The following is an 8,552-nucleotide window of genomic DNA, read 5'->3' as shown; positions in this document are numbered from 1 at the left end:
ATGTTATTAATCCGATCAAAAATGTTCATGTCTTAAATAAAAAAATAATCCCAATAATTAATATGTCGTTTTTCCAAGTCTAAAATAAACACATATGAGCCTACCTAGTAAAATGATGTATTTACCAAGAATCTTCAGAACACAATATTCACCATTTTCATTTTATTGAAGCATAGACTATAAAGTTGATGAAGTAGCATCAAGACAAATAAGATTCAATGAAAATAATTATCATCAAAAATACATTAACCTCATATATAAATCAGTTCCCACGGATGAGTGATGAAATGTCCTTAAAAGTCACACAGTCCCATCCAGTCAACTGTGATACAGATCATGTGATACATATAAGACATGTGATACTGTTCCAGAAAATAATGATTCCTTATCATCACATCTAAACTGGTTTCATCTCCCCATCGTGTTCTTCTTCTCTCGTGTCTGGAAACAGTTTGTGGTTGATGTCCAGCACTGATGAGGTGTAGCTTGTTCTCAGCCAGAGGATCTCTCAGTCCTAACATCCCAGACCTGGTCAAAGTGAAACACACAATGCAGAAGAAGTTGTTTAATGGACAGAGAGCGCAGCTTATGTTCTGTGTGGTTTTAGCAGGGTGAGCAACTATGACCCTTGTAGTACTGTACACTTACCATTCTTCAAGCTGCTTTAAGACCTTTTGAGAAGCTTTTTCTCTGAAGAGAATTTACCACATCCTCTTCTTTCTCTCCTTTCAAGAGCATCACTTGGTCAAAACCCCTCATTTGGCTGATGAGATCATCTGTACAAATAAAAATACTGCAATAAATATGTCATTCTGCAAGAATTAAGAAAAAGTTACAGAAGCAAAGGTCTTGCTCATGAGACTGCATTAGCATGTGTAGTTCTCAGAGACTCTAGAATTCATCTGTTGTTGCAGTAAATGTTTTCTTCCTCTAGAATCTTTCTCCAAAGTTCCTGACTTCTCTCACAAATGTGTTTTAGTCTGTGCAGTGTAAGGCCTGGCTTCAAACCAATCAACTATCAATTCACAATTAATAACATAACATTTACAAAACAATGAAATAATGTCAATTGGTGTTTATATCAACTAAACCAATTTCATGATACTTGTCTGCTTTTAAAACAGGTGGTGTGTTTTTAAAAACATAATATTAAAAATGTCCAGTCACACTTTGCTAACATGCTGTAATTGTAATAGTATAAAACGAAATCAAGGCTGACATGACCAGTTCTGTGAGAGATCATCATAAAATGTTGTATAACATTGCTTCAACACACACATACCAAAGGACTTCTGTTTGTTTGAGCACAAGATGGCCGTCTTCATTTCTCATCCTGAGCAAATAATTTCCTTGGTCTTCCTTCTCTTCTGTGAAACAAGATAATCTCTACTTACTCTCTGTGCAATTAATATTGCTCATTAAACATAATTAAGTTAATTTAAAGTAAGATTCAGACCAGAGCATTTGATGAGTAAATGTTGATAAAAAAATATTCTAAACAAATGTACAAATGTACCTGGGAAGAGCTGATCATGGCAAGATTCGCTGAGACTCAGTAATAGCTCTTTTAGGTTTTAGGAAGGTTTGTGAGGGTTGGCTCTTAAAATAGCTGTTGAGCTCGATATTTTAGACCTGAAAAAGAAGAACAGCATTATCTGAAAAAATTCCTGTAAGACAGAAGGAAGGACATATTATTAATTACGTGCAGCTTGTACATTACACCTCTGTAAAGATGCTGTATAATTAAATGTTAAATGAATCCATTATTGAAAGCAAGTAATTAATAACAAGCTATAGTCATATGAATTCTTTTGATAGTGTCAGATGAGACCGTCCTGGGGCTTGTACAATATCATACAAGTGTTAAACTGGATTATTAAGACTGTGATGTGTTTAGGGATCATTTTTAAGACTTTGACCCTGTCCAGATACCCACACTTGCAGTCTTGGCCACTTGAGAGTGTGTGTACATGACAGTGTGTGCACAAGACTGTCCCCGGTCTTAATAATGCCAAAGCACAGCGTCCTTAACACACACTAAACCTCTCCAATACTGCTCCGGAGCGCTATACAAAGCTTAGTGTATCCCATCATGCATCATGTTTTGGAATAAATCGTCAGACTTTTTGCCGAGATCTCACAAGAGGTCACGGAAAGCTGTCCAATGTACAGTATGTGAAATATTGATAATTAGATATTAAAAATCTCTTTAAACACATAAGTGTCCCATAAGGCAGTGGCTCCCAATCCTGGTCCTGGAGAAGCCCAACACTGCACATTTGAGATGTCTCCCTGATCAAACACACCTGATTCAACTCATCAGCTCATCAGTGAAGACTCCAAGGCAGATAAGAGAGACGCCAAAACCGTGCAGTGCTGGGGTTCTCCAGGATCAGGATTGGGAAACACAGTCATCAGGTCATGAAAAGTTCGACACACACTTGTGGTCATCATTCTCACTTGAACACTAGGCCAAATACAGGAAAGACGTCAAATAAGTAATCAAGTGGTCAAGTGCAAAGATGGCAAGTGTGGGTATTTGGACAGTGCAACAGTTTAAGAAACAACAAATGCTGTACAAATTATAACAGCAGGAATTTTTGATAAAAGAGACAAACTATCACAGACTTACTGCTGCAAATATCTGCCTCCGCAGCTTTCTGTCTTCTCCATTTCTGAAGGAATCCCTCTCCAGAAACACCACTGGGCTGACTGCCTTTACGTCTTTTCAGCTAAAAATATAAATAATAAAAAAGGGGAGAGAAAATAAAATTGAATTATATACAGAATGTTAATAATGATCTGTGAGCAAAATATTTATATATATATATATATATATGAAAATAAATATATATATATATATATATATATATATATATATATATATATATATGAAAATAAATAAATATATATATATATATATATGAAAATATATATATATATATATATATATATTAAAAAAAAAAAATATATATATATATATATATATATATATATATATATATATATATATATATATATATATATATATAAACTGATATGAATGAACTGCAAGATGGAAAAATACATGTTTTATTATTTATTTTTAATTTGATTTTTTTTTTTTTTTTTGGATTCACATTAAAAGGTATTAAAAGCATGGTACAGAACACATGATTACTGTGATATCTGTCATATAAAAGCACATAAAAACACTAGCATTACAGTGATACAAACATAGCTGGTTTGGTGATTATTGTATTGTTGTATTGATTATTAATATATCATAGTAAAACTACAGTTACAGTTACTAATGTCCCATTTACTGTGTTTTAACTTCACATTTCATTTATTATTGTGTCGTGATTACCATGATTTTACTACAAATACAACTTACATCATTGATCCTGAAATTAATAATAATATAAAACGGAATCGAAGGTCTATGGCACGTCACGTGACAGATAGAGTTGAATCACACTAATTAGCAGCTGTGTTCATTTATTTAAACGCAATGAAACTCAAAGACAGCCGCGGATGACCGATATAATACAGCGATTAAACATATGGCACTAATCTGATTAATAAAGAAGACAGAATACATTTGATAAAAGGCATTAAAAGAGCGTATATACGACTACTCACCCAAACTGTGGAACTGATAGCAAGTATCGCGCGATGTGTGCTGAATGAGACTTCTTGAACGTGATTTCATAGCGATAAACATCTCATGTCCTCGTGTCGAATTCTGACGCCAAAAGTTTCCCACTGAAAGCAATGAAGGTCGTAGTGCTTCGATAGTCGACGCCGAGAGGCACATTTGGCGTCATAAAAGTGACGCTAGGGGCGCTTGACCATGCTTCGGTTTTTGACGCCTTTGGAGTGAGAATGGGTTGAAATTAAGTGGATTTTACTTAAGTAAAATTTTATGCCAGTGTGGTAATAAAAATAATCGTTATGCAAAAGAATGGAAAAGAAGATTATTCTGAGTGTCCATTACTAAGTGCAAATCTACTGTAGCTCCGCCCTCCATTGACACATAAGGTTAAATACAACACATGTGAATAACAGCTTCAATGGTGTAGGCAGTAATGTTTTGGGCATGGAAAACTAGCTTGTAACGCGATTGATTAGGTTAGAGTCTCGCTTTTGCCGAGCTCGCTCTTCTCACTTTTCCCATCACATGTCACATTAGAGTTTATTTCAAATAAAAATGAACAAAATGTTCTAAAAAGGAAGTAAAGTGCCTAACGAGTTTTCAATAATGATACAACTATTTATAATTATAATAAATATAATCATTTACAAACATTATTTTACAATAATATTTACAATAACAATACTGTGCAAATGGGCCAAGTATGTATCTGCCAGTATAAGTATAACTAGCATCTAATTATTATTTACACTCAGCCTGTTGCAAAGAACTGCTACTTTTACATGGTAAATAGAATATATCATGATTTTCTCTTTACATTTTTTTTTCTGTAAATAGTATCTAGAGCTACTTGCACTTAACTTACTGTAAATAGGATTTGCCGCTAAGAAAGTATTTTAATTCTACTTAGTGTAAATAGCCACTGCCGTATGTTTCTTACTCTATTGGCAGATCATTTGTAAAAAAAGAAAATTGCACTTAAAATATTATTATTTATATTATTATTATATATATATATATTTTTTTTTTTGGCCATGAGATACCAAAAAATGATTAGCTATTAGTTCATTAATCTAACGTTCTGGCAGTTGTTACCTGTGATATTACAACACTGAGCAGAATTACATTTGTATCAAGTCTGAAGTATGCAGACAGCTTTTTGGCGGGAGCTGTTGCCATGGTGAATCATAATATCGGCGCTCCATTGATACTTTATACTTTTATAGTTGTGGTGCACGCGCTTAACTCAGAGTCAGTCAATTTAGAGTTGATTAAACCAACCAATTTCAGCTGTTCTGGAACTGAAAACTCAGAGTTTCCCATCTTAGGGTAAGTCAACTCAGAGTTCAAGTTTAAACTCAGAGTTGGTTGAACCTCATTAGTGAAACGGGCCCAGGAGAGTCTGAAAAATAAATAAGTAAATAAAATAAATAAATACTGACCCCAAAGTTCTGAATGGCTTTAAACTGTTATTTTTGTAATTTTACTTGAATATTCATCATTTCCAAATTTATGTTTTCATTACAGACAAATGTAGTAGTTATAGGCTGCTAGAGTGCAGTATAAGCGTGTAGAGTTGGTCATCATAGAAACAACAGTGTTTTTTTTTTTTTTGATAAACAAACAGGATCTTGATAAATAGAACTTGCACAGCAAAATCCCCAGTGTTAATTTAACACTCTGAGTGTGGACTCATATAAACACTGAAGCAGTGTTAAAAGTAACACTGAAGCAGAGTTGAGGTTAATGAGATAATTAAGACGTTAATTGAGTTATGATTGACAATTATTGAAGACACCTGATGTTAACAAGCAGAATCACCAAACGAGAAAATCACAATTTGTGTATCACCATTATAGTGTTCAGTGTTTGCTTTAGTTGGGATCTTGGCTTTTGGCTTTTAACTTTTAAAATGTGTTTGGCAAGTCAAGAGCAAAAGTCATCGGGTGGTGATGATTATGTTTTAATGTAATCGTTGCATGACCTGAGCTGCTGAACTGATTTACAGTGTTTTTTCTAAATATTTTTCCATTATTGATTGTAACAGCTTTTCATTCCACAATGAAGTGTCTGCATTTTCTATTCATTTTGTAGCCATCTCTAGCGAGTGATTCTGATTTATTTTTTGTTAATTAAGGAGTTTTATTTTAGGCACACACAGATAACAATAATCAACGTATGAATCTCAACAACGGTGACAAACAGCATATTCAGAAAAAACAGATCTACTCTGAACATCACAAAACAAAATACAAAAAATTCACATAAAAACAGCAAAAATAAAATATTGTTAGAATAAAAAGTTAAAAAGACAGTTCAGCTCATAATTTATTCATGCCGCAATGCATGATGGGAGCCATGGATGAGTTTTTATTGGCTACAACATGCTTTTTTGATGGTCACCGTTGTTGAGATGCTCACGCTCATTCTTGATGTCTGTGTGTCTAAACGAAATTATGTTTTTTTTTTTTTTTTTTTAATGTAGAACTAACTTTTAAAAACACGTCATAATATGCCAAAAATGTTGGATTGCTTGCTTTTTTCACTAGTGGTGGAAATAATGATTCTTTCTAGTGATTCGTTCATTTTCAGTTCGTTCACCAAAATGATTCGTTCAGAATCGTTCACTGATTCGTTCAGTGACCATTTCTTCGTATTACACAAAATAAGCCAGCAGATGGCAAAAAAAAGTGTATTATGTTGTTATGTCTTAAGTCAACGAACGTATTCAGTTGTTGCAAAAACTGATCTGGCTTTATTAAAATGTGTGTATAATCGCATTCAATATATAAAGTCTAATTAAGTTGTTCAGATGAACAAAGCACAAGGTTTTCTTGCCTAAATAGCATTTTAATTGTTTGGTCAGACAGTTTGTATATTATATATTCACATTCATCAATCGTGGATTAAACGTGGAGTTGCTAAATATCAAAACGAGCGTATGTGCACAGTACAGTACCTATAACTGCGCTTTGCATTTTTGCGAGATTGACATGCTAAATGGCAGACTGACCCGGTTTACTCTCATTCGTTTCGTTCACGAACGAGATAAGCTATGTACCAGTTCATTTCATTCACGAACGACATGTATCCGTTCATTCAGCTCGTTCACGAATGACATGTGTGCCAGTTCAGTCATTTCATTCACGAACGAGATTTACTAAATCATTCAACTCGTGCACGAACGACATGTGCTTTGCCGATTGAGAAACGTGATTGGTAAACGGTTTGCCAGAATATACCCTGACCATCAGGTCAGTAATTTCATTCACGAACGAGATGTATCATTCAACTCGTGCACGAACGACATGTGTGCCAGTTCAGTCATTTCATTCACAAACGATATGTATCAGCTCATTCAACTCATTCACGAACGACATGGGTACCAGTTCAGTCATTTCGTTCACGAACGATAAGATCTCTAGATCTAGTTCAGACTCATATGAAACGCGTTCATTGAAGGGCGTATTCGTTCACTACATTCAACAAATCAAATACTCTGTCACATCTCATACTCGAAGGCTATTGGCTCGAGGTTGAGTAATTCTTTGACAGGATGAAACAGTTGTTACCCGGTTCACTGAGCTGCGCATACGCTGCTTATAGCGCCGCGCTGCTGTGGAGGGAGGAACTTCACTGAACGAGAAATATGAGTCAGTGGATTACATGAACGAGAACGATTCGTTCACCTAAAAGATTCGTTCAAAAAGAACGATTCGTTCACGAACGACACATCACTATTTTTCACTTAATTTATGCACACATTAAATAAACCCAAACTCAGCCATTCAGTTCACTCCATGAAAATTAGTCCAAACCACAATCAATAACACACATGATTGCATTTGCTTTGGTCTGTATGTTATAACTCAATTACCACAACCACACAAAGTCTAAAGTTAATAACTGAAGGGTCAAGATCCCAACTAAGGCAAACACTGAACACTATAATGGTGACACACAAATTGTGATTTTTCTCGGTTGGTGATTCTGCTTGTTAACATCAGGCGTCTTCAATAATGGTCAATCATGACCCAATTAACTTCTTAATTATCTCATTAACTTAAACTCTGCTTCAGTGTTACTTTTAACACTGCTTCAGTGTTTATATGAGTCCACACTCAAGAGTGTTCAATTAACACTGGGGATTTTGCTATGTGGAATTCAAACATTTAAAATAACAAATGCTCTTCATCAAATTACTTCTGTATTGTTTATTATTATTATTTCAGAATATCAGCAAACCAAAATATGTGTTCACTGTATTTTAAATATCAATAAATATGGAAAGAAATAATAATAATCTACTCAGTTATTGTCTTATTCTTTAAACCTGATTACTGTCATGTTATCATAAAGGAGTCATGTGATTACAGTCTAAAGAATTTCAAATGATGAGATCTAAAAGGATTTGTTATCCTGTGGCTCCCTCTTGAGGACAATATTAGCGTTACAGCCTTCATATGAAAACCATGGATATACACTCACTGGCCACTTTGTTAGGTACACCTTGCTAGTAGCCGGTTCGACCTTTGGATCAGACCCTTTTGCCTTCGGAACTGCTTTAATTCTTTGTGCTATATACTGTATTCAACAAGGTGTTGGAAACAGTCCTCTGAGATTTTGGTCCATAATGATGTATGGCAACACGCAGTTGCTGCAGATTTATTGGCTGCAAATCCATGATGTGAATCTCATCCTAAAGCTGATCTATTGGGTTGAGATCTGGTGACTGCGGAGGCCATTTGAGTAAAGTGAACTCATTGTCATGTTCAAGAAACCAGTCTAAGATGATTTGAGCTTTGTGACATGGTGCATTATCCTGCTGGAAGTAGCCATCAGAACATGGGTACACATTAGTCATAAAGGAATGGACATGGTCAGCAACAATACTAAGGTAGGCTATGGTGTTTAA

The 8,552-nt window shown here is 34.7% G+C and overlaps 1 long non-coding RNA gene across 1 annotated transcript; it reads right to left on the bottom strand.

Moving 5' to 3' along the window:
- Positions 1-205: 205 nt before the first annotated feature.
- LOC128028741 (uncharacterized) lies at positions 206-2,740 on the bottom strand. The gene is made up of 5 exons (XR_008187241.1): positions 2,633-2,740; positions 1,517-1,632; positions 1,283-1,367; positions 649-776; positions 206-528 (listed from the first exon to the last, which is right to left on the bottom strand). It is a non-coding gene; the product is annotated as an uncharacterized LOC128028741 (long non-coding RNA).
- Positions 2,741-8,552: the final 5,812 nt, after the last annotated feature.

The sequence above is a fragment of the Carassius gibelio genome, chromosome A15 (assembly GCF_023724105.1).
Source record: "Carassius gibelio isolate Cgi1373 ecotype wild population from Czech Republic chromosome A15, carGib1.2-hapl.c, whole genome shotgun sequence".
Classification (NCBI taxonomy): Eukaryota; Metazoa; Chordata; class Actinopteri; order Cypriniformes; family Cyprinidae; genus Carassius; species Carassius gibelio.
The sequence above is the reverse complement of the archived record's forward strand: the minus strand, read 5'-3'. Positions and strand labels throughout refer to the sequence as shown.